Source organism: Bos indicus x Bos taurus, chromosome 11 (genome assembly GCF_003369695.1).
Source record: "Bos indicus x Bos taurus breed Angus x Brahman F1 hybrid chromosome 11, Bos_hybrid_MaternalHap_v2.0, whole genome shotgun sequence".
NCBI classification, from domain to species: Eukaryota; Metazoa; Chordata; class Mammalia; order Artiodactyla; family Bovidae; genus Bos; species Bos indicus x Bos taurus.
Genome location: NC_040086.1, coordinates 813,448 through 839,395, shown reverse-complemented (window position 1 = coordinate 839,395; position 25,948 = coordinate 813,448). Strand labels below are relative to the sequence as shown.

The 25,948-nt window shown below is 48.8% G+C and overlaps 1 long non-coding RNA gene across 1 annotated transcript in view; it reads right to left on the bottom strand.

The window, feature by feature from the left end:
* LOC113900899 overlaps positions 1-21,756 on the bottom strand; it is a 62,319-nt gene extending 40,563 nt beyond the window's left edge. Inside the window, exon 1 of the long non-coding RNA XR_003513257.1 lies at positions 21,541-21,756. This is a non-coding gene — a long non-coding RNA (uncharacterized LOC113900899). The remainder of the gene's footprint in view (positions 1-21,540) is intronic.
* Positions 21,757-25,948: the final 4,192 nt, after the last annotated feature.

The window sequence follows — 25,948 nt, the reverse complement described above, 5'->3', positions numbered from 1 at the left end:
AAGAGTACTGCAGTGGGTTGCCATTTCCTTCTCCAGGAGATCTTCCCGACCCAGAGATTGAACCCAGGTCTCCCACACTGTAGGCAGATGCTTTACCGTCTGAGCCACCAGGGAAGACCAGGAAGTCTTTAGGCTTCCCATAAAGTCATTTTTCTAAAGCTTCAGCATCCTGTCCCAGGTTTTACAAAACTGTTGAGTATTGCACACATGCACACACATCCTGGAGGTTAAAGGCCCTACACAGTGATCAGGCAATCGAGATTCTAACAAAACACCCAGGCTCCTCCCCACCAGCCAGCCCTACAGGCTGTGCTTCCCCTGACCACGCCACGCCTCCCATTAAGTGAAGTCACGTCCAAACCTCTGTGACCCCACGGACTGTAGCCTGCCAGGCTCCCCTGTCCATGGAATTCTCCAGGCAAGAATACTGGAGTGGGTAGCCATTCCCTTCTCCAGGGGATCTTCCCAAACCAGGGATTGAACCTGAGTATCCTGCATTGCAGGTGGATTCTTTACCGTCTGAACCACCAGGGAAGTCCACCCCTCCCATTTAAGGATCTTTTCCCATTTTTAAGTTTCAGTCCAAACTTCACCTTTCAGCCCATACTAAAATATTCCGTCTAATCTTCTATAATATTGCACTGTGTATCCCAAATTGCATTCACTGGAACTCTGGTTCTATAAAAATTCTCCAAGAAATAAATGAGAAGAGGGTTCCCCCATCATCTACCACCAACTGCTTATTTTATTCTGTTTCAGGTATTCACAAAGCGTGGCCAAAGTCTCTGAGAAGTTCTGCAGTTTATACAAAATCTTGAATTAACTTGAATTTCCCCACTCTATCCTTGGGTGTAGGCTCTTTGGGGAGCGTAGCCTTTATTATGGTCTACACCCTCAATTACACGGCTACATAATGAACAACTTTACCTACAACTGGCCTGAACATGAAAGCAGCAGAGAAGTTTGTTTTTTTTTTTTTTTTTTTTGAAGCCTCTGCTTCCTAGGGCTGGCAACTGCAGTCAGAAGCCCTGGGTGTTTCATTTCAGCAGCGATCAGATTGGTTGAGCTACCAGCTTCCAAGAACCCCGCAGTGAGCTGAGCTCAGTGGGCACTCGGTGGTCCGAACCTGATCTGTGAAATCCAGAAGGAGAACTCATCTCAGAGTCCTGGGTTTAGGTCAACTGGGGCAGGAACCTAGGCTGTCATCTGGCCTAGGTTAGTCACTTAGTCGTGTCTGACTCTTTGCGACCCCATGGACTGTAGCCCACCAGGCTCCTCTGTCCATGGGATTCTCCAGGCAAGAATACTGGAGTGGGGTGCCATTTCCTCCTCCAGGGGATCTTCCTCACCTAGGGATCGAACCCAGGTCTCTCTCATTGTAGGCAGATCCTTTACTGTCTGAGCCACCAGGGAAGCCCTTGTGCTTCCTTTATAGCTTGACAACAAGTTTCCCCCAATCAGAGGGTGCCTGAGCCTCATGCCCAGAAACACCCCTCTGGTGCCACCTCACTCCCGGGTGCTGAAGCCACAGTGGCGCCTCCTGCACAGGGAGGCCACACGGCTGCAGGACACAGCTGGGCACTGAGAATCCTCACCAGGAAACGCTGTTCTCCTTCCTCAGGGCTCCCCAGAGATGGGTCAACTGAAACATAGTCCAAGAGCTCCACCCCCTGGAGGATGGCTTTGATCAGGACACAGACATAATCCCTCAGGCCCCTGGCTACTTTTTAAAACATTGTTGTTTTTATTTACTTTTAATTCAAGGATAATTGCTTTACAATGTTGTGTGGATTTCTGCTGTACAACAGCATGAATCAGACATAAGTATACATCTGTCCCCTTCCTCCTGAGCCTCCCTCCCACCCACCACGCGTCCCACCCTCTAGGTCATCGCAGAGCACCACGCTGAGCTCCCTGTGCTAGACAGCAGCTGCCCACTCCCCCAACCTCTTAGTTCTAGAAGGGACCCGGTTTAGAAGACGCACAGACAGCTGCACCCTCCATTCAGTGGAGCACCCGGGCCTCCTGCTGGCAGGCTCCCTTTTCTGTGGGTCCTTGCAAAGCAGAGAACACAGCCCAACTGCAGGGACTCACGGGACTGGAGGTACTTTCAAGGAGGCAGAATTTCACCGCAAAATCCCCCCTACACACACACTCTTCCCCTTCATTTCTGTCAGCTGCTCTCAAGCCACGTTTCATAAATCAGGATCTGCTGTTACATGAAGCAGCCGTGGAGACTCCAAGTCTTTTTGCCTCTCGAGGGCCCCACCTTCCTTCAGGCAGTGGCTCCCTGGAGCGCAGTGTGCAGGAAGACATGGGATGGTGGGGGGACCTGTTCCCCACCTTCAGGCCTGGATGCAGAACACAGGGGGCCCAGGGTACCTGCAGAGTCCCTTGTTTAAATACAGTGAAGAATTTCAAGATGATGACAGCAGGGCATTAAACCAAGCGCCGACCTTCCGGTCACAGGGACTTGTGTGATGCATAGAGCCCATACCTCCGAGGTTGGGCCATCTCTGCCACGGATGCTGGGGACTTAACGGTCTCACCCTAAGTCTTCACAGCCTCTCAGGAAGCCTTCTTTGAAAGGAGACTCTCAGACTGGCCCTCTGGATGCCCGCCACAGATTTCCACCCGCCTCGAGCCCTTAGCAGCCCCTCTAATCATCTGGCTTGATTCCACCTCCACATGGCGAGGTCAGGCTCTTTCTTAAAGATTGTATCCATACCTGATCTTGAGGTTATCTTCATTGATCTGTTTGTTTTTGGCTCCAGAAAACTCAGGCTTCTTTTCTCCCTGGATAGCATGTCTACTTTTCCGGGTTTAGGTCAGATTTTCTCCATATGAAGACATTCATCCAAACCAAATTTTCTAGCACCCACGAGTCTCCTCAGTACCTGGCCCAGCCGCGCCTGCAGCCACTGAGTATCTGTGTTCTATGAACTGGCTGCCCATAGGACCTGTTTATTCCAAGCTTCCCCTTAGCCCTCTCCTGACATCTTCTCTCCTCTGCCGAGGCTCTTCTGTCTCCCTGACTGTGTCCACTGTCTGTGTATCCCCGTTTATCTGCCCCGGCCCCTTCCTGTTTCTATTTCACCTTCTCTAAAAGCTCCAAGCGTCCCTCAGCCCTGAGGTCACAGGATGTTTGAAAGGCAGAGGTGTTGTGTCAAAGCCCTCAACCCCACCTTCCACCCAGAATAATTTATGCCACGCCCTCCATCTCCCCCAACCTAAAATGTATAAATGTACAATATATTTTCAGCACGAAAGAGTGAACTGCTTAAAAAAATGATACTGGGAAAAAAATGCTGGCCATTTAAAGACACATTAGACATTCCCCCCAACTTCAAATCATAAACAAAAATAAATCCCCATGGAGTTGGAATTTTAAAGCTCAAAAATAAAATTATAAAACATCAGAAAAAAAATTATGTGAGAATACTTTTGTAATCTAAAGGTGGGAGCAGATTTTCTAAGCAAGCTAAAACCTAGGGGTCAGGGAAATAAAAACAGACTGGACTATACAAAATTAAATGTTTCTATAAAAGGAATAAGACAGAAGAAACAAAATAAAATGTCAGGCAACAGGCCAGGAAAAAAATATCTGCAGGGTGTATATATCAAAGGTTTAAAATTCGGAATAGTTGAAGAGCTCTTACAGAACAACAACAAAAAATAAAACTAGGAAGGAAGGGAGGTAGGGAAGGAGGAAAGGAGGGGGAGAAATGAAGGAGAGAAAGGGAGGAGGGAAGGAGGAAGGAAGGGAAGGGGAAACAGGGAAAGAATATGAGCAGACAATTTTTAAAAGAATAATTGATGTCACAGCCTTTAAACCAACCCTCCCCAGAAAAATCTGTAGTTTATACATTTGTTTTTTAAAATCAGTATTTCTGGAGGCTGGGTTTACTCCTTCACATTTTTTTAAGAGTATAGCTACACCTTTTAAGATTTACGCCATGAAACTCTGCAGCAGAGAGGGCAAATTCTAAAGACATCCCTAAATGCAGACTCTTCTGAAGAGGGGCTAGTTGTGCATGACTGCAAGGTAAGCTGAACACGAAAATGCAGGCCAGAGTGCTCTGCCTGGAGAGGGTAACATGCAAACACGCATGACCATATGTGAAATAGACGGCCAATGGGAATGTGCTGCATGACTCAGGGAAATCCAACCAGGGCTCTGTGACAACTTAGGGGGGTGGGATGGGGAGGGAGGGAGGAGGGATCTCAAGTAGAAGGGGACTAGGGCAAACCCATGGCTGATTCACTGTTGTTTGGTAGAAACCAACACAGCACTTGTCAAGCAATTATCCTTCAATCAAAAATAAATAGTTTTTTTTAAATGGTGCTCCATGAAGTGTACTAGTCTAAATTTTAAAGATTATTTTACAGATTACTTATGTAATTACTAAATATATACGAGGGGGAAAGACTAGAAGGAAGCACACGTGATGGGAACAGCAGAAAGCTCCAGCAGTAAGAATGCAGGCGGGCTTCACTGTCTTCCCAACGTCTATTTCTAAAGCCTGCACCTGGCGACCTGACAGGCGTCCAGGTGCTGTGGGTCCCAGCAGAGCTCCTTTTCTGCCCTGGGACGCTCATACAGCGCCTCCATCCTCAGGCCGCCTTCACCTGGTGCTTTTATATTTTCTTCAGATATTACCTTAAGGTAATAAGCCATTTACATCCCACGGGCATTATTATTTTTTTTTTTACATGCAGTTTTTGCTTTGTTTTAAATCATGCCCTCAATTTTATAATAAAAGAAGCATTTAAAAATTTAAAATCTGGCCCTTGTAGCAAACAGTGGCAAGCAGGGGGCCCTGGCAGCTGGTGTGCCCACTGCCTGGTCACAGGGGAGCACACAGTGCCCGAGGCGGGGCTGGGCACGTGGGCACCCACCCTGCCAGTCGCCTTCTGTTCTGAGTCTGGGCTCCTCTGTCTACTGACTTTGAACTCAAGGTTTCACTTGACAACTAGTCATTGCTGAAGGCTCCCCTTGCTACTAAAATAACTTTCCATGAAATACTCTGAAAGAAGCTTCTTGACTGTAAATGCGCTTATATGATAAGAAATGCCCGTGTTTGTGTGTGGTTACATCTTGTGTAACTGATTCCACCAGCTTTTCGAGGTGAAAATTGCTCACTTTTGTCATTTCCCAAACCTGACTTTCTTTCACTATAATGTGGCAACTTCTCGGTTCTTTAAACTATTTTTTTCTTTAAATTCTCATGAATTGATGGTTCCTGTTTTTCTGAACTGCTTGTCAAACCCATGTTTATGTTAGGCTCACAGGCACCCGTGTTCAATAACTAGGAAATGTGGAAAAAGTCCCCCCAGAAAATGTGACTTCCCGGCCCTTAGAGAACCCCTGCGCCACTCTGCGAATGTGGAGTGATGAGTGTGAGCATGGGCGGAAGGGAAAGAAGCTGGAAAACAACCGTGAAAGTTCCGATTGTTCTCGTGTGAGGTTCCCTGCTTACATGGAGCCCGTGGCTCAGGCGAGGGCCCTTGGGGGTGACTGACCCAAGCAGCCCCCCGTATAGGGACACACCCCATAGCCTACTTCCGGGATGGAGCATCGGAACCCATCACTTGAAAAGATGAAGCACGCTTTTCCTTGTCTTCCCTTTGTAAATTTTTCTTTGAGCAAATGTAAAGACCATACTCCATTTTTGAGCAATTGCCTTTCGGCAGTTCAGGGAAAGTGAAAACATCTTATGTGCTTAAATAAAACCTGATTGTCTGAATCAGTCATTCACTCATAGACTGCTGGCAGATGCTTCTCGAGGGTTAACCCACTCAGAGCTGGGCGCGGGTGGAGACCTGCTCAGAGGCACCTCCTGCAGCATCTTTGAGCACGTTCACTGTTTTGTACTCATTTCCTAGACCTGCCGTCACCAAATGCCTCAAAGGAAACCAGGGGACTCAAGCCACAGAAACGTTATCATCTCACAGTTGCGAGGGCTACAAGTCTGCGATCAAGGTGTTCCAGGGCCAGGCTGCCTCTGAAGTCTCCAGGGCTCTGTTTCGAGCCACCCTCCTCGCTCCTGGTGGTCCTTTGTCACCTTCAGGCGACACCCTGTCTCAGCGCCTGTCCCAATGGTCCCCTTCCTGTAAGGACACCAGCCATCATGGACTAGGGGCCCACCTGACTCCAGGAGGACCTCATCTTCACCAACTACATCTGATACTATTTCCTAATAAGGTCTCCTTCTGAGTTACGCGGGGGTGGGACTTCAACAGGTGAATATGGGGGTGACAACCCAACCCGAACACACCCAGGGGCCCCCGATGGTGACTCACAGAGCTGGACTCCTACTCACTTTCATTGTCACTGACTCTGCCTGTCTCCTCCCTCGAACTCATTCCTCCCAAAGAAGTTCCCTTCTTAAGAAGCACCTGTTATTTGCTTCCTCTTCCATCAGAGTCAATGTCTGCACTGAGATGGAGTCAAATTAAAAAGCTCAGAATTCCATCCAGCTCAAAATCCTGCTGCTGATTTCCAAGGTCCTCAGGAGGAAGGGCTTCGAAGCCCAGCCTCCCTGGCCAGCCCAGCATCTAAAAAGAACAAGGTTAGATAGGAGGGCTGGGCCGTTGTCTCTTGTCAAAGCTGACACCCAGCCTGGGCTTTGTGGTGCCTTCTGCCCCCTATGTTCCTGGGTGCTCTGAAGGTAAAATCTAGGAAAGCTCAGAGACCTCAGCTGTCCACTGAGAAGCCGGTGTGGCCTTGGGATCAGCTGGCCTGGGACTCTGGCTCCTCCACTTGTCAGCTGTGTGACTCAGCTGCTGCTTCCTCTCCGAGGAATGGGGACCATCCTTAAGAGGTAGCTGGGGAGCGATGACAGCGTGTGTGACACTGGCCCAGAGAAGGTGCTCACTGAAAGCCAGACAAGGCTGCTTGAAACGCCTTTCACCACCGAAAACTCAGTGACTTTCAATAGGCAGGGACACTTGCTCAGAAGAATTCTGAGATAATTCTTTCGAACCTGCAGTCTCCGTTTCCTCATCTGCCTGCTTTGGAAATACAATTTGGTGTCAAATTGACTTTGGGGGCCTGTGACCCTCAGGAAGCACCACCTGTCAGAGTCGAGTCTCTCCTTCCTGGCCCTCAGCCGCTTTCCGAACCATCACCTTGGGGGATGCAGACGCAGCCCCGGGAATGCGTCTTAGCACCGCCTGTTCCTGACGATGGCAACTCACCCCTCTGCCTCTTGGGGCTTCACTGGGGACCGGGGCCCATGCACACATGACTTCCTAGACTGTGAAGGCCTGTCCATCTGTCACCTGGACGCCTGGACAAGCCCACGGCCCTACTGCCAGGACACCAGGAGAAAGGGACTCTGGGCCAGTCGCCCTTGAACCCTGAGATTTGACTGCCCTAACCTCGGGACCACGAACTTGGCACCCACAAGCCGATCCTCTCCACACACAAAGTGGTTTCACAGTCAAAAATGACTGTGATAGTTTTTGCGGAAAATAGGAAAGAAAAGGAAAGGACTCATTCAACTACATGCTTTATATTTGCATAAAGAAAGTCTTGGCAGATACATAAGAAACTAAGAATAGGGTGGTGGAGCGGGCGTCAGAGGGAACCGGATCAGAGACCATGGTGGGAACGTGCTTTCCACTGAACGCTTTTTAATACAGTTTTATTTTTGAAGCTTCTTCAAATAAATTAAAGCTGGAAACCCTATTCCCTATTTCCCACACTTGTAGATTAAAAGCGACATTCTATATGGTCATCTCAGGGGCTTCCTTGGTGACTCAGTAGTAAAGAATCTGCCTGCCAATGCAGGAGACACATGCTTCAATCCCTGGGTTGGGAAGATCCCCTGGAAAAGGGAATGGCAACCCACTCCAGTATTCTTGCCTGGCGGGCTCCAGTCCATGGGGTCGCAAAGAGCTGGACACATGTGGAAATCTCAAGAGATGTTGAGAAAGAAGCACAGGTTGAAAGTCAGTGCCCCCTAAGGACCCCTTTCCAGGAGCCAGCCTCTGGGTGCCCGTGATTGGAGGATGCCCCCTACCACTCACCAACCACAGAGCGCACAGCAAGACTCCCTGCGCATAGGAGAGATGCTCCGGAAGAGGTTACAAAAGAGTTGTCTTCTCTTGGAAACAATGTACTTGAATGATCCTGAAAGGCTTTCATCTGGATGTGCCCTTGGAAAATAAAACCCCCTCTCTAGTGACTTCCCTGTTCCACCGAGCTGCTCACTGGTGGTGGGCTCAGCCTGTGAGCACAGGGCCAGCAGGCAGAGCCGGGAGACTCGCTTTCCCCGGGGGAAGCTCGGGGTTTGCAGTCACCCTCTGTGCTGCTGGGTGGCAGTCTGCACTCACTCTATGTCTCACCTCTCCCTCCACAGACCTTCACCCTGAGCAGGCACTTCTGGGACTTCAAAGGGACCACACACAGACAGTCTCCGGTCTGTCAGACTGGGCTCAGTGGCTCCAACTTGAAAGTCAAATCTGAAGCGGATCAAAAGCATCCAGCCCACAAACTCGGAGGATATCTATGTAAAACAACTAAAACTGGGATCATTGACAAGCAAGAGTTCAAATGTTCTAGGAGTTTAAGGTAACTTACTGCTAGTATTTAATTTTGTGCTTAGTCGTGTCCAACTCTTTGTAACCCCGTTGACTGTAGCCTGCCAGGCTCCTCTGTCCACGGGCTTTCCCAGGCAAGAGTACTGGGGTGGGTTGCCATTTCCTCCTCCCGGGGATTTTCCCGACCCAGGGATTGAACCTGCATCCCTTGCATCTCCTGCTTTGGCAGGCAGATTCTTTACCACTAGTGCCACCAGGAAGCCCCAGTATCTAATTCACAGCTACCCTTCCCAAAAGCTTCTCATGCCTGAGGATGGGGGAAAGACAGAATAGAACAGGAGAGAAAGAGGGTGGCTACCCACCTCCCATCAGAATTCTGGCTGAGTGTCTAAATTATTGCTACGCTCCCTACCTGTCTATAAGATCACATCACACATCTGATGGTATCACGCCACACATCCTTTCATCCATATCACTGAAACTTGTGTTGCAAGGTGAGTTGTTTGTGTTTTGTGAGGTGCCCCAGAGTGTTAGATGCTGGTAGCCTTGAAGACAATCACCAGTGGAGTGCTACAGGCCTCTGCTCTAGGTCTCCCCTAAGTCAAAAGACCTTCCAGTCAATTTATAAAATGGATACCCCTCCAACTGGCCAATGATGCAGAGCTTTGCATTAAAAAAGTTTTTTTTTTTTAATTGGAAGAAAAAAAATGTTGGTTTCTGCCATATAACAAGGCACATCAGCCATAATACATATATCAGCCATTATACATATATCGCTTCCCTCCCCTACCTCTCTAGGTCGTCATAGAGCACCAGGCTGGGCTCCCTGTAATCTAAAAAAAAAAAAATTGTATTGATCAACCTATTTGCAGGGAAGGAATGGAGACACAGATATAGAGAACAAACTTGTGGACAGCGGGGGAAGGAAAGAGTGGGACGAACGGAGAAATCAGCATCGACATATACGCTACCGTGTGTAAGAGGTAGCTGGTGAGGAGAAGCTTTACATTTTAACTAGAGGATATGCAGATCAAATCTAGAAGATCAAACAAAGGAAAATGTAAAATTTTACTTCTGTTTAAAAAAGTCAAAAGCAAGTTTCCATCAAAAATGCAAAATGAGAGAGATGTGGCTTTAGACAGATCCCCACAAAGAGGCGGGGTGGTGGCTGACTGTGGGCCCAACAGATGAGCGTGTGGCCTAAACCTTCAGCCCAGCAGGCAGGGTGTGGGGCCTCTGTGAAGAGGGACGTCGGAGAACTGCAGGCCGTGCCGTGAAGGGGCGAGGGCTCAAGGCTACTGCACATTTCAGGAACCACGGGGAGCACGAAGAGCTTGGACGCAAGTGCCAGTGTCCACGCCATTGGAAGGGCTCTGGCGTGGAAGAAGCTGGGGCTCGAGTTATAATTCAGCAGTTTGGGGGACAAAATAATTCATCAGTGGATGCTAAGGCGTGTGTTGAATTACGACCATAATTACTATCCTGGCTGTGACAGTGGCTTCAGGGGCAGCTGCTGCTGCTGCTGCTGCTGCTAAGTCGCTTCAGTCGTGTCCGACTCTGTGCGACCCCATAGACGGCAGCCCACCAGGCTCCCCCGTCCCTGGGATTCTCCAGGCAAGAACACCGGAGTGGGCTGCCATTTCCTTCTCCAATGCATGAAAGTGAAAAGTGAAAGTGAAGTCGATCAGTCGTGTCTGACTCCTAGCGACCCCATGGACTGCAGCCTACCAGGCTCCTCCGTCCATGGGATTTTCCAGGCAAGAGTACTGGAGTGGGGTGCCATTGCCTTCTCCGTGAACTGCGGCACGCCAGGCTTGATCAGCTATGGCCCAATATAAAATAAAAATTAAAACAAAAAACATAGGATGGGCAGTTGAATCTCCGTCTCCTGGTGGAAGCCACACTGACCCTTGGGCCTGGAGGAAAAGCCTGCAGGCTTCTTCAGATGCCAAGGTTGGAGTGTATGTGGTGGAGGTCTTTTGACTTTTTAAAAGAGAAGCACCAAGCTGTGATGCTTGATGCTTATCTTATCATTATTGATAAGAAACACACAAGCAGTGTGTTTCCACCCCCACTGTAGGGGTAGAGATCTGGGCCCCAGAGAAAAGTCAGGAGTAAATGACATATTCATCATCTGTGCCTCAATTTAAAAACATAACAAAAACAGTGAACGGCAAAAAGGTATCAGTTCTAACAGTAACCGCTAATTCTACAGAACACTTACTATTTGTGGCACGTTTCTAAGGATTTTTCATGAAGAATCTTTCATCCTCAAAACAATCCTCTGTGGCCATTGCTCCCATGTTCCCATTTCAAGGATTAGGAAACAGGCCAGGAGGTGCGAATGACTTACCAGGCAGTGAGTCACAGATTAGGCAGAATTTCAGCTCCAGCAGCAGCTTCGTCACAGTGCTCAGTGGCCTCCCTGCTGACACATGGTCCAAGAAACAAAAGCAAAGGGCCCTGGGCTTGGGGGAGCTGCCAGGAGCAAAATCTTGGACTTTGGGGTTGCTTTTGGGGAGGAACGGTAGTCTGTCTCAGCCCACAATCCCACACATGAGCAATGACATCATCTGTGCCCGAGTGAGCATGTACTGCGCTGAGAGCTGCAAGGCCAAAGGGCCAAGGCTTGCCGTCTTCCAAGGTCAGCTCATCTCCCCACTGCTTGTGTTTCTTATCAGTGATGATTGGACACAGCTTAATGCTTCGCTCTTAAAAAGTCAAAAGAGGGATTTCCTTGGCCATCCAGTGATTAGGACTCAGTATTTTCAATGCTGTGGGTTCAAGTTCAATCCTGGTCAGGGACCTAAGGTCCCACAAGTTGTGTGGCGGGGAAAAAAGAGTCAGAAGATGCATTTGGAGGATGTGGAGGAGGCCAGTGACAGGAACACTTGAGGTTTCCTTAAGCCAATCTGCTTAGTCCTTGAAATGGCTCTACGCAAACAAAACTAAGGATGCCTGTCTGCTAAGAGCAAAGTTCATGATCAGATACCACAAACATAGATGGTCAGGCCGTGTGCTCCTCAGCTGAGGCCCCTAAACCTTGAAAAAGCCATCAACACCACTGGCAGAAATGTTCCGGGTGCCAGGCGCCCAGCCCTGGCATCCTCCTGGACAGACCCCGCACCTGGGGACCTTCAGGCCCTGAGAGTCACTTGGGGGTTTATCCCCCAGAGATGGGGACATTGAGGCTTACGGTCACGGGGGACCAAGGTCCAGGATCTCCACCTGCCTGGCCCACCCTCTTGGCGGAAGGTATCTCCACCTGGGAGAGGCACACACTCTTCTGGGGACCCCAGTAGACAAGGTGCCCCATTCTGAACCTTCACCCCAGGGCCACACCCTTTCTTGGGGTGATGGCCTGACCCTCAACCCGGATTAGGACAACAAGCTGTCCATCTGTGCCGCCCAATAAGGTAACTACTAGCTACATGCAGCTACATACACTCACTTTTAAATTAATTGAAATGAGGTAAAAAGTAATTTAACTCAGCTCCTCAGTCACACTAGCCACGTGTGGCTGGGGTTGCATACAGGATGGTGTGCTCTGGAGGGTTTGGGAAGCCACAGAGGACACCACGGTCTCCCATGGGCGGCCCAAGTGTGTCCGGTTTCGCCTCCACTGTTAACATTGCTCTTTCTGGCCCTCCAAGCCAAGACAGAGGCCCAGGTCAGGAGTGGTCCAGCAGCAGGCACTGGGCAGGACAGATCAGGCAGACGGCACTCCCATCAGACGTGGCCAAGGGCAGCTGTGGAGGCTTAGGGGCTCACGCCAGGCCGTGGGAGAAGTAGCACACCTCCAACGAGCGGGCCTGTGGGCACGGGACAGACCACCAGGTCATGCGGGCTCCTATTCGGTGGAGCAGGATGCAGAGGAGCTCTGGGGCCTCAGCCCTTCCACACCTTCACTGCTGAAGCGGCAGCTGTGGTGGCCACCACACGCACCGGATACCGCCCCTGCCCCGTCTTCTGGCACCACATGACCCCTAGGTTGTTTGATGATCCAGGACTAACGAGGATCCCCAGTGAAAGAATCTGAATCCCCAGCAGCCAGATTGAGGGGGTGCAGTAGGGGCAGTATAAGCTTGCAAGAGACTGTGATGTAATTTAGAGAATAAAGGAGTGTTCTAGCTTTAGATAGGCTTCCCTGGTGGCTCAGACACTGAAGAAAACGCCGTAAGGCAACGGCACAATAAAGGACCCAGAAATGGTATGGACCTAACAGAAGCAGAAGATATTAAGAAGAGGTGGCAAGAATACACAGAAGAACTGTACAAAAAGATCTTCATGACCCAGATAACCACAATGGTGCGATCACTCTCCTAGAGCCAGACATCCTGCAATGTGAAGTCAAGGGGACCTTAGGAAGCATCACTACGAACAAAGCTAGTGGAGGTGATGGAATTCCAGTTGAGCGATTTCAAGTCCTAAAAGATGATGCTGTGAAAGTGCTGCACTCAATATGCCAGCAAATTTGGAAAACTCAGCAGTGGCCACAGGACTGGAAAAGGTCAGTTTTCATTCCAATCCCAAAGAAAGGCAATGCCAAAGAATGCTCAAACTACTGCACAATTGCACTCATCTCACATGCTAGCAAAATAATGCGCAAAATTCTCCAAGTGAGGCTTCAACAATACGTGAACCAAGAACTTCCAGATGATCAAGCTGGATTTAGAAAAGGCTGAGGAGCTAGAGATCAGATTTCACATGGGATCATCAAAAAAGCAAGAGAGTTCCTGAAAAACATCTACTTCTGCTTGATTGACTATGCATTTGACTGTGTGGATCACCACAAACTGGAAAATTCTTAAAGAAATGGCAATACCAGACCACCTTACCTGCCTCCTGAGAAATCTGTATGAAGGTCAAGAAGCAACAGTTAGAACTGGGCATAGAACAGACTGGTTACAAATCAGAAAAGGAGTACGTCAAGGCTGTATACTGTCACCCTGCTTGTTTAACTTATATGCAGAGTACATCATGTGAAATGCCAGGCTGGATGATGTACAAGCTGGAATCAACACTGCCGGAAGAAACATCAATAACCTCAGATACTGCAGATGACACCACCCTTATGGCAGAAAGCAAAGAACTAAAGAGCCTCTTGATGAAAGTGAAAGAAGAGAGTGAAAAAATTGGCTTAAAACTCAACATTCAGAAAACGAAAATCATGGTATCCAGTCCATCACTTCATGGCAAGAGATGGAGAAATAATGGAAACAGTGAGAGACTTTGTTTGGGGGGGCTCCAAAATCACTGCAGATGGTGACTGCAGCCATGAAATTAAAAGACCCTTGCTCCTTGGAAGAAAAGCTTTGACCAACCTAGATAGCATATTAAAAAGCAGAGACATTACTTTGCCGACACAAAGTTTTTCCAGTATGGTTTTTCCAGTCGTCATGTATGGATGTGAGAGTTGGACTATAAAGAAAGCTGAGCGCTCAAGAATTAATGCTTTTGAACTGGTGTTGGAGAAGACTCTTGAGAATCCCTTGGACTGCAAATCAAACCACTCAATGGTAAAGGAAATCATTCCTGAATATTCAGTGGAAAGACTCATGCTGAAGCTCCAATGCTTTGGCCACCTGATTTGAAGAGCTGACTCATTGGAAAAGACCCTGATGCTGGGAAAGATTGAAGGCAGGAGGAAAAGGGGAAGACAGAGGCTGAGATGGGTGGATGGCATCACTGACTCAACGGACATGAGTTTGAGCAAGCTCTGGGAGTTGGTGATGGACAGGGAAGCCTGGGGTGCTGCAGTCCACGGGGTCGCAAAGAGTCAGACACGACTGAGGGACTGACCTGAACTGTAATGCAGGAGAACCAGGTTTGATCCTTGGGTCAGGAAGATCCCCTGGAGAAGATAATGGCAACCCACTTAGGTATTCTTGCCTGGAGAATTCCACTGACAGAGGAGCCTGGCAGGCTACAGTCCATGGCATGGCAGAGTCAGACACAACTGAGCAACACACACACACACACACACACACACACACACACACACTAGCTTTGATACCTTAGCATTAGAGACTGAAACCCATACCCACTGGACAAATTCTCTGCACAAGTGGTACAGTTACAGGGAGAATGAGGAATGGGGAAGTAGAAATGAGCACAAGCATATGACTCTGCTGTGAGAATCCTTATCTGAAAACCCACACGGTTACTTCCAGAACTGAAGTGAGCCTCACCAACCACACACAACAGGCCAGACCCACTGGCCACCCTCAGAGGCACTGCTGTGGGTCACGCATAGTCAAGAGGACCACTCACAGTCTAGAGGGCCACCCACAGTGCAGAGGGCCACTCACAGTGCAGGAGACCATCCACAGTCTAGAGGGCCACCCGCAGTCCAGAGGATCTCCCACAGTCCCGGGGACGGCCCACAGTCCAGGGATCCTCCACACTCCAAAGGACCACCTACAATTTAGAGGACCACTCACAATCCAGGGGATCACCCCAGTCCAGAAACCATTCCCCCAATCAGGACTGGCCTACAGTCTCCATGACAAGACCCTCCCAGGCCTTCCTCTGCATTGGACACACAGAAAATAAGGCCATGGGCTTACAAACTGTGCCTTCCACTGGCCACCTTGCGTCAGGAGCTGAAAGAGGAAGGCCCCGAGAAGGTGCCAAGTGAGCAGAGCACAGGAGGGGCCTGAGCTCCCAGGTGTGTGTTACTTGCTTCAGTTGTATACCACTCTCTACGACTCCATGGACTATAGCCCACCAGGCTCCTCTGTCCAGGGGGTCTTCCTGGCCCAGGGCAGGTCCAAGGTGTGCTAACAGCAAATATTTCCCCTCCCCCAAACCCCTCCTGCCCCCAGGCATCCCATCGCCCCGACTGTGTCACTAGGTAGCAGGCAGCTGTGTGGAGCCGAGAAGGCCAGATTGAGTGGTGTGAATAACTTGCAAGCCCTCGGAGCCCCGCCTCTTCTGCTTCTGTCATTCTATTCTTCCCTGGAACCCCGCCCAGCCTTTGAAGCCGGATCTGGGCAGTTTCCTTGCTACAGCTCCGGGATTGGAAGGGCGTGGTCCTGACTCGGGAGCCGGTCCAAGTTGGGAAGAGCTGGCTGCAAGGAAAGGGGTGAGTCATGAGCCCAGACATAGCTGAGATTCTTGGTGTGTCCCCTGGGGGAGGCGGGGTGCAGAAGGCTCAGCTCGGCCCTGATTCTGCAGTGCCGGAGATGAGAGCTCCCCATCTCTCTGGGCCAGTCTCCTGGGGCACCCGCAACCTCCTGATGTTCCTGGATTTATTTATGTCTGTTTCATCAGAAAGATATGATAGGTGAGAGCTTGTCTGCCTGTTCACATCTCTGGGTCCAAGAACCAGATGGTTGGTTTCAAAGCCAAGCTCAGTGTGGTCTTACTCATCTTCCTAAACCCCTCTGGATCCCAGGTTCCTCATTTGGACAATGGGGACGATACCTGATGGACTCTGCGCACACTTCTGTGAGGACTAAGTGAGGTCATATATACAATGCATCCAGAACTGGGCCTGCTGCCCAGTAAACACTCCATAAACAAAACAGTACTCAGATTTTCATTACTTTAATGGATAAAAGAGAAATATTTGCTAAATGCATGAATGAAAAGAAGTTCTATTTAGATATAACACAAAAATCAAAGGGATTTCTGTCCCTTTGAATGTCTCCTCCAGTTGTTCAAAGCTCTGGAAACCAGTCTCTTTGTACTCCCCTCCTGATACCTCCAGTGAGAGCAATGTCAGGGTCAGCAATGTGCCCAGTTTAAGAAAAAAAAAATTCCTAGGATCCTCTCCAGAGAGGAGGCTAGTGAAAGATTTAGGCAGAAAGGGTTAGTTGGGGGTTCTAGGAAGGCTCTTTAAAGGAGCTTGACATCCAGGGTTCTTAGCTGTTTTCCCTCATTGTCCCTTCTTCCTCCTGTATGGAATGAAGAGGTGATGGCAGGAGATCCAGCAGCCTTCATAAAACCATGAGGCAATTTCAAGGAAAAGCTGCTGAGGATGGCAGAGAAGAAAGATGAATGAACTGTCTTTTGGCCTTCACCCTGGACAGACAACCTGCTTTATCTTTTTCAAAGAGAAAGGAAACCTAAACACTTGCTGGACGCCCTGCTATTTGATAGTTTCACTTTATATCTAGCTGAACTGATAGAAACTCTCCCTCTCACACTCTATGAAGGATTTGTCCAATGAGAACATTTCAGCCATTATTAAAAATTCTAAAATTTTAAGTATGATACTTTTGTGAAAGGACAGGGTGGCTAGAAGGGCTAAAAGTGCCTGCAGTAGAAGCCTTCCCTTGCAGAATAACCAATCCCGAAAGCCAAAGATAAGCAAGAAAACTGCAGTGGATGAGATTCGCCCTCACCATTAGCTTTTCTGATTACACAAGGGGCAATAAAACCAGTTGTCTGGTTTTTTTTTTTAAATCAGAGGAATCCTCTGAGACCAGTCAAGCCTCCCCCCACCCCACCCCTCCTTTCTGTGGCCTCGACTTCCTTCTGATCTGTTGTTGGCTCCACCTTGCCTGAGCTCTGTGGTCTCCCCAGAACTGTCCTCTTGAGTCTGGTAGGAGCCCAAACTCTGCCCCGCAGCGCTGAGCCAAGCACAGCACTGCCCCACCCCAAGGCGCTGGGTAGAGGTCCTCTGGATTATGGCAGAAGCGGCTGCAGGGGGAAAACTGTCCACAAAGTGACACCACTTAAGACTGACTGACACACTGGAGCCAGAGCCCAGGATGCAGAGCCTGAACTCAGACAGGAGATGCACAGAGCACCTGGCACCTTACTTTGATGGGGCCATTCCTAGGAGGGCAGAGACAGCACAGGGACACACTTGGGACTTCTGGATCCCTGCAGAAGGAATGTAAAGATCTGACTTTTGAGACACTGTCTGATCTTGAACGTCTCCAGAATCGACAAGGCAAGGACAAATTATGTTCCCCTGTGTTTTAGTTTTAAGTGTATCTTACTTAATATTTTCAATATGAGTCAGCTCCATATACTATGATGATTTTCAAACAACCAGAAGTTGACTGTAGCCGACTTTAAGACAGGAAGCATGGGTACAGAATCCAGTTGCTTCCACCCTGGGGGCAGGTCTAGGTTCAGTGGTCATGAGTTTTCTGGCTTGTGGCCTGAGTCTGGTTGGAAGATGCTCAGAATCCTCTTAGTCCCCTTATTTTCCTGACTCTGCTCTCCTGGTGGGGGCGAGGGGCTCTCCCATCACCAACGCACTCCTTGAAGGAAACTGCTCTGCCTGATACACCTGCCTGAGAATCCTGGATCTCCAGTGAGTAGAGGAAAGCGGCCCTCCTTTCTGTCTTCTAGGGTGGGTACGTGTGGGATTTGGGAGAAGGGGGTTAAAGGTAATATACAGACAGTTACTATTATTACCACGTGGTTGGGCAGAATAAAATTAGAGCTGCTCTCTCTGTGATAATGTTGAGGACAAGGATGATGATGATGGTCATGATGGTCATGACATCTAGAACCTCAGTGTTCCTGGAGAGAACCAAAAAGACTTTCCCACTCACCAATCAAGAAATGTCCTGCAAATACAGAACGTGTCATATTATGGATGACACAGACAGGATCTCACTTCAGGGGCATCAGAGCCAGTTCTTTATGGATTCACAGGGTTCAGGGCCCAGGGAGAGATGGAAAGGTGTGTGAATACATTTCTGAATCAGTGAATGTGTACGTGATGGCTACTGAGTCTCCTTGTAATTTGTGTGCTAATTACCACTGATCTTTACAAGGCCCCATGAGACTGGTGCTATGATATTTGCATTTCATGGTGATGAAGATAGGACACGAGTAAGTTAAAAAACTAGCTCAGATTGCCAAACATCGAGGGTTTGGGGGGCCACCTCTCAGGTGCCTTGGAAACCTCATTGCAAGGGATAATGAGAACCCTGGTTGGGATGTTGACTAGGAGCAGAGAAGGGGGAACCTAGGCAGCAAGCCTTAGGCCAGTCCTCAGGCTGAGGGCACCATGACCAGAGGGCGCAGGGCGACTTGCCAAATGTCATCAAACTCTCAGCGTTTTCTTTTTGCCAAAGATGTGCTTTTAAAACATCTGAAGTTTCTATTATAGAATATTTCTCTCTCTTCATCCCTACCCGCACTCACACTTAGACTCAGCACCTTTGGGTAGTTAGAAAAAGATGTAGCAATTGTTCAGTTGCTCAGTCATGTCTGACTCTCTGGGACTCCATGGACTGTAGCCCGCCAGGATCCTCTGTCCGTGGGATCTCCCAGGCAAGAATACTGGAGTGGGTTGCCATTCCCTTCTCCAGGGTATTTTCCGGACCCAGGGATTGAACCTGGGTCTCCTGTATTGACAGGCAGTTTCTTTACCACTGAGCCTCCAGGGAAGCCCTAGAAAAAGATGATAAAGCAGCAAATCACATTCAGAAATGCTCTCTTTTCAGACCTATCCGCGGCTTTATTTCAGACCTTCCTAAATGACTCTTTCTTCTGATTACAGAAGTGATGACAGCAGTTCACCATAGGCTTCTGTCTCATGGGTGAGAGACCGTGGACCTCCAGCATCCATACGACTGCCTGACTTCCACACGAAAGAACATAATCAATGTCTAGGATAAAAGCAGCCACCCCAAAGCCAGGAGGATTTAAAGACACAGGACCCAGGGATAAACACATGTCTGATGCCTGGTGCAATCTCTGAAATGTGAACCACAGAGAGGACTGGTGGCCACGGGACACAGAGGCACTGCCTAAGGCATTTCTACTCTTATGGGCTCTTCTCTCCACAAAGATGGCATTTGTCTGAGCACTTACAAAGATTACTCACCAAGAAAGAGATGCTGGGCAAATCTCCCACCTTAGAAACCCCTGTCGCCTGCCTGGCTGAGCCCCTGCGTTGACACTTGTATGGCTCTGACTCAGCCTTGGAACAAGGCTCATTCCGCTGGAAATCGCAGGATCTTGCTTGAAAAGGTCGAGGCACTAAACTCAGGAGCTGTAAGCCCAGATCCCTTCAGAGTCCAGGTAAGAGGGGAAGGCAGTAGAGCTAACATTGAGGGGGTCCCTGCCGAGTCCAAGGGTTTCCCAGGTGGCTCAATGGTAAAGAATCTGCCTGCCAATGGGAGAGAGGCAGGAGATCAAGTTTGATCCCTGGGTTGGGAAGATCCCCTGGAGGAGGAAATGGCAACCCACCCGAGTATTCTTGCCTGGAGAATCCCATGCATAGAGAAACCTGGCGGGCTAGTCTGTGGGGTTACAAAGAGTCGGACGTGACTTAAGGACTCAGCACACGTGTGCTGCTGAGCCCAGACCCTCTTGTACACACTTGGTTCTCTGAGTCCTCCCGACCACCCACTGAAACGAGTGGAGTCACACATGGTCTGGAAGCCCGAGAGCCTTGCTTGAGGGTTATAGCCTTGAGGGTTATACAGGGCCTGCGATCCAAAGAATATGGACCCGCCACCTATAGTCATCAGAACATCAGAAACCAGCCCTGCGCGGCCAACAGACCTTAGCGCAGGATGGAGTCAAAAGGGCCTGCGCTGGGGCCTTGAGCAGCTAGCCTGCAACCCAGTGATTATTGTTTAAAATTTTAATATTTTTCTCCTGTTGTAGATAAGAAGAGGAAAGTTGGAGGGAGGTTTTCTTCCTCAGAATCTTGCTCTTGGCTTTTAAGCGAAGACATGGAGCGGTCTTCCTGTGCTACTTGTCCCCTGCACGACACGGGCTTTGAAACTCACGCGGTGACTGCCTCTCCCCCCGGGTCCCTCGGCCAGTGTGACATCACAGGACACAAGATACAGCTTCAGCCCTGGGCCACCACTACCCTTCATAAACTCTGGATTTTTAATTGCACCAACTGTATACTCAACCAATCCCATGATGGCCGTCCCTCAAACCCCTCAGCGTCAACCAGAAGAGATGAACCTGCACAAGGACCCCTCAGCAAAGCGGTCTCCCAGCCACACAGCACAGAGCTGGGACTGGAGCCAGATGGGCCACCCAAACAGGAGAGGAGACCAAACAGCCACACCCTCCAGGAGGGGGCCCGCCAGCCCCCAGGCTGTGTTGGGGGCAAACAGAATATTCTCTCAGCCACTCCAATTTGAGAAATCGGGTGCTGACTCATTATTAACCCAGGAAGCCCACGCACTCAAATGACTGTACTGAAAAAGCTCTGTCATACCCTGCTTACTGATGTGCAGATTTTTAAGCAAATTTGAAAAATGTTTATCATAAGGTATTTATGACATTTTAACCGTTTCATTTACAGTAACCAGACGACATTTGAAAAAAAAAAAGTTTCCTGTATATTACTTGACAGTAAAGCGAAGCTTTATCAGAATAGTAACAGCTTGAGAAACACATATCAAGGTCAAGTCAAGCCTCAACGACTCAGCAACCCCATCCTCACACCCCCGCCCCCGCTGCCCCCGGCCCCCTGAATATTTTCTTTCTGATTTTACTACCGTTTGTGACTTTCAGTGCTAAGGAAAGGCAAAAGACATTCAATAAGCTCCTGGAATCATTCACATGCTTTTAGAGAGAAAAGTCAAAATTCTATCTCTTTATTGTAACCCTTGCACCAAAAGTGGGCAGCTCAGACCACGAGGCCAGAAATTGCTCAGAAGCCGTCTTGCCTCCACCCCTGAGAAGCGGAAGCCAGCCCAACCTCAGCACCCCTGGGTTAGCACGGTCACCCACCTCCATCTCTGAATTTCCCTTTGGCTCTAGAGAGGAGTCTTAAAACAGCTTTTTTTAAACCAGCCAAGCACCACCGGCTTCTCCGTAATACACACGCTCACAATTAACAGGCTAAGAAATTTCTCCAAACCATCAGGCTCACAAACAGTAGCTAGCGGGGTGAGGGCGCTGGGAAGCCAACTTCTAAAGTCAGAGGTCTTCAAAATCTGAACAAAACACAGCATCCACTCCAAGACCCCTCAGCCAAGCTCCTGGAGCTGAGATTCTTGAGACAAACTGCAGAAATGAGCAAGAAAGTGACAGAAACATACTCACCAGGGAGAAGCTGAGAGCTCTACCTTCTCAGGACCAGGCTGTGAAGGTCTGAAAGCCCGAGGCTGGCTCAGACACAACCCGCCTGGAATGTCGGTTTGAAACTTAAAAGCAACGACCATTCAGTCAGTTATTTCCCTCCATTCCCAGTGATGTCCACACGATTGAGACTCAAAAAAATAAAAAAAATTTAAAAAGTGAGAGAGAGAAAAAAAAGGCGCACACCTCAGTCTTCATTCTCATTGGAACGAGATGACTCATGCTGACTCACAGCCACCACTTCCTCTCCCGACATTCTCTTCATACTTGTGAGCAGCCTAGTCCTGTTCCCAGGGTCTCTGCAGCCCTTCCTGGAAGAACAGCCTTCCTGACCCCCGGCAAGCAGACTCAGCCACTGCCCTGACATGCTGCCCGGGAGCCTACTCTAGGGAAAAATGCCTTATTTAGGAGGTCTAGGAACGGCCAAAAAAAAAGAAAAATGCATGAGGCTTCCATGCATTTGAACCTTCTTCAATAGACACTGACGTTTTGTAACTGATTGCAAAGCTCCTGCCCTGAATGCTTGCTTTTTCAGGACATTTCAGGGACGTAGAGAAAAATGAGAAATATCTCATTCTTTGAGGACATTACTTTGCCCTCATGATTTCACTGTGTTTATTCCTGCACATCTTCCTCTACCAAACTAATCACAGGATCTATAACCACAATTTCTTCAAAGTTATTTATTAAGAAGGGTGTGCCCTGTTTTTAGGATCAAGTGACTTAAACAAAATCTCTTCTAAATCCATCTCTCAGGCTTCAAGAATATGCCAGATTTGAATATTCAAGTCCCAAGGAATGAAATGAAAGCAGAAGCCTGGAAACTGTACAAACCGTTGACGGACGTCTGCATGCAAGGACTGAGGCGAGTCTTACCTCCCAGTTTTCTTTGGAATGATCCCCAGGGGTGGGGCAGCCTTCCACAGCTTCCCACATTTTTAAATTATGAGAATCAACGGAAGAGCAAAATCCACATGATGTTAAGCAGACTGAGCCACCAAGAAGGGTGGCTGTGGTTGCATCAGGCCCGTCCTGGTTTCTGGAGCATGACCCACACAAGGCCACGGGGGAACACGGGGAACCTTCACCCTTTCTGACTTAGTACCTGCTGCTGTGCAGCCCACACTGTGATACCCCTGAAGCATAGAGAGCAAATGAGGAAATACTGTTTTGGAAGGGGACAGAAGACTTGAGCAAGCTGCATCGTTTTGCTCCTCACCCTGGAGGGGTCAGGACACCCAGTCTCCATTTAGAGTCAGATTCGTCTTAGAGCAATAATTGTTATTGTTATTCTCTAGTTGCTAAGTCAAGTCTGACCCTTTGCAACCCCAGTAGCCTGCCAGGCTCCTCTGTCCATGAGACTTCCCAGGCAAGAATACTGGAGTGGGCTGCCATTTCCTCCTCCAGGGTATCTTCCCAACTAAGGGATTGAACTTGCATCTTCTGCATTGGCAGGTGGATTCTTTACCACTGAACCACCACAGAAGTAATACTTGTTTGTTATTCTAGATCTCAGTTCTTTTAACAGAACCATCAAGGCTGTTAAAATTTTTCTATCAGACAACACCAAGTGCTTTGAAGTCCCTGTGAAAGTTGCAGTATATTATTGAATTGACCAAATATTTTTATTTCTGGCAGTTTTGGGGGGGTTGGTTTTTTGTTTTTTTCCAGGAGCGTGCAAAGCCTGTTGGTTTTCCAGAATTTCAGAACAGCTTTGTTGTGCAATGCATCATAGTGTGTTTTCTTCAAGGGGAGTGGAAACAAGGGTGGGGTGGTGGGCCCATGAGCAGCCTGTCCCAAAGGGACCCACCTCAGGCCATGAGGCCAGCAGCCCCGGATGCAGGCTGTGGTGCAGGGGTCTGTACAGGGAAAGCCAGCCTTCCATTATGAAAGCTGAAAGTGAAAGTGAAGTCACTCAGTCCTGTCTGACTCTTTGCGACCCCATGGACTGTAGCCTATCAGGCTCCTCCGTCCATGGGTTTTTCCAGGCAAGAGTACTGGAGTAGGTTGCCATTGTCTTCCCCAGGAGCTCTTCCCGACCCAGGGATTGAACCCAGATCTCCCACATTGTAGGCAGACGCTTTACCATCTGAGCCACCAGGGAAGTCCATTATGAAGACTGTATTAGGTGAACTCATTAATCCCTGGGGGAATTGAGAAATTATTAATTGGAAAAAACTACCAGAAATGAATTAAAGAAATCTAAAATAGTTGGGAAATGTAGGCTCTGAGGGGCAGCCACACCCTCCTGCCAGAAGTGCATCATTTTACCAGTGGTTTCTTCCTTAGCAACACTGTTTCAGGGAGGTCTTCCAGAAACTTCTAGGGCAAGATCTCCTCCCATAGCAGCCATTTAAGGCACCACAGGGTGAGGTCAGTAGAACTGTGTCCTCCATGTGATGTTGCAACGGATAATCCCAGGAATGCTATGTCAATTCCTGACTGCCAAAGCTCTTCTCATCCAGGCCAGGAAGTGGGAAAGGCCATCAGTGTGAGAAGGGACTGCCATCAATACATTCATAAATAAATCACTCATTGAGACAGATCAGCACCGCCTTCCATGACTGTTAATATGGAAAGCTCTAGAATGGATTTTCTTTAAGGTAGCTTACCTCTGCACAGTTCATCAGAAAGGAGACAATGATGTCATTTTAAACCTGGCTACGTGGAAACACTTTTTATCTTTTTTTTTTTTTTTCTACTTGTTGGCTGGTCCAGGCCACATGCAGGATCCTAGTTGTCCAAGCAGGCATGGAACCCGTGCCCCCTGTAGTAGACGCACAGTGCCCTAACCACTGGACAGCCAGGGAAAGCCCTGGAAACACTTGTGAAACATCTACATGATCCTTTCCCAACGAAAATAGCACTGGAAAAATTTAGGTTTCTGTGAATTAGGAAAATAAACAAGATTCACTCCTAAGGACAGTGCCCAGTCTGAAGACAGTGCATACTACCTGGTCACAGGATTCTTACAAGCCCTGATGGCTCACCTTTAAGAGTATTTAATATGTGCCAGTCAGTCTCCTCAACACGCAGGTACTGTGACCTCTGATCCTCAAAGTAGCCCTCTGAAGGAGGTAGTGACACACGTCATCTTCATTTTCTAGCAGAGACTCTGAGAGGGCCAGGAGCCTACCCCGGGCAGCACAGCCTAGCTGTGAACCCAGGACATCTGATGTCAGAACTCATGTTCCTAACCACCAGGCTAAAGGGATTTCCACGAAGGACTTGCTAAAAAATCTTGGCATGCACATCCCCTAACCTAATTCTGCAGATATTTATAAGGTAGAGGTACTTTCTATTCATTTGAGAAATAAATAAAAATCCTAGCCTTGCGTGCCCCCCACCTTAAGATGGCAGCAATTCTCATTAAGGGGAAATTCAATTAGAATTAAACACTATGCAGGCATGCTAAGTTGTTTCAGTCATGTCCAACTCTGTGACACGCTATGGACTGTAGCCCACCAGGCTCCCCTGTCGATGGGATTCTCCAGGCAAGAATCCTGAAGTGGGTTGCCATTTCCTCCTCCAGGGGATCTTCCTGACCCAGGGATCGAACCTGCGACTCTTACGTTTCCTGCATTGGCAGCAGGTTCTTTACCACCAGTGCCGCCTGAGAAGTTATTCACTGCTGCTGCTAAGTCGCTTCAGTCCTGTCCGATTCTATGCGGCCCCATAGACGGCAGCCCACCAGGCTCCCCCGTCCCTGGGATTCTCCAGGCAAGAACACTGGAGTGGGTTGCCATTTCCTTCTCCGAGAAGTTACTCACTAGTACTTCCCAAAGAGACCCATGAAGCTACACATGCCAAGACAGTGCTCGCCCCACATGGTACACAAGGGCATCAGGGAATATTCTCAGTGGTCCTCCCTTCACTTGCCTCACAGAGCTCATTACCACTCTCCTTCCTGGGAGAAGATCCAGTCCCGCATTTCAAATATAGCCCCTCCTCCCCTCTCCACTTCACTTCTTCTCTAGGATTTTACTCCTAATCACACATAGGTCCTCTCCCTCCATCCTTAACCTTTTCCTGTCCTTGGGCCTGACCACAGGCCAAAGTCTCTTCCATCTGCAAAAAAGCCCCCTGTCTTTGACCCTGTGAAACAGACCCCAAGGATGTCCCCCATATTCATTCCATCCCTCCCCATTGGCAGCAGCCTTGACATTTGGTTGGAATTGACTCCACCCCCATACCCAGGGGAGAATTTTGATTGGGTGAAGCAAAACAAGAGAATGCCACTGTGACTGGTTCTAGGATGGGCCCCCAAGCCTATGTCATTTAATATGTGGCTTCTTTTGGCCAAGGTAATGGGCTCAGGGGTAGGGCCATTGCCTCCAGGATGGCAGGGAAGAATGCACAGAACTAAAGAAAA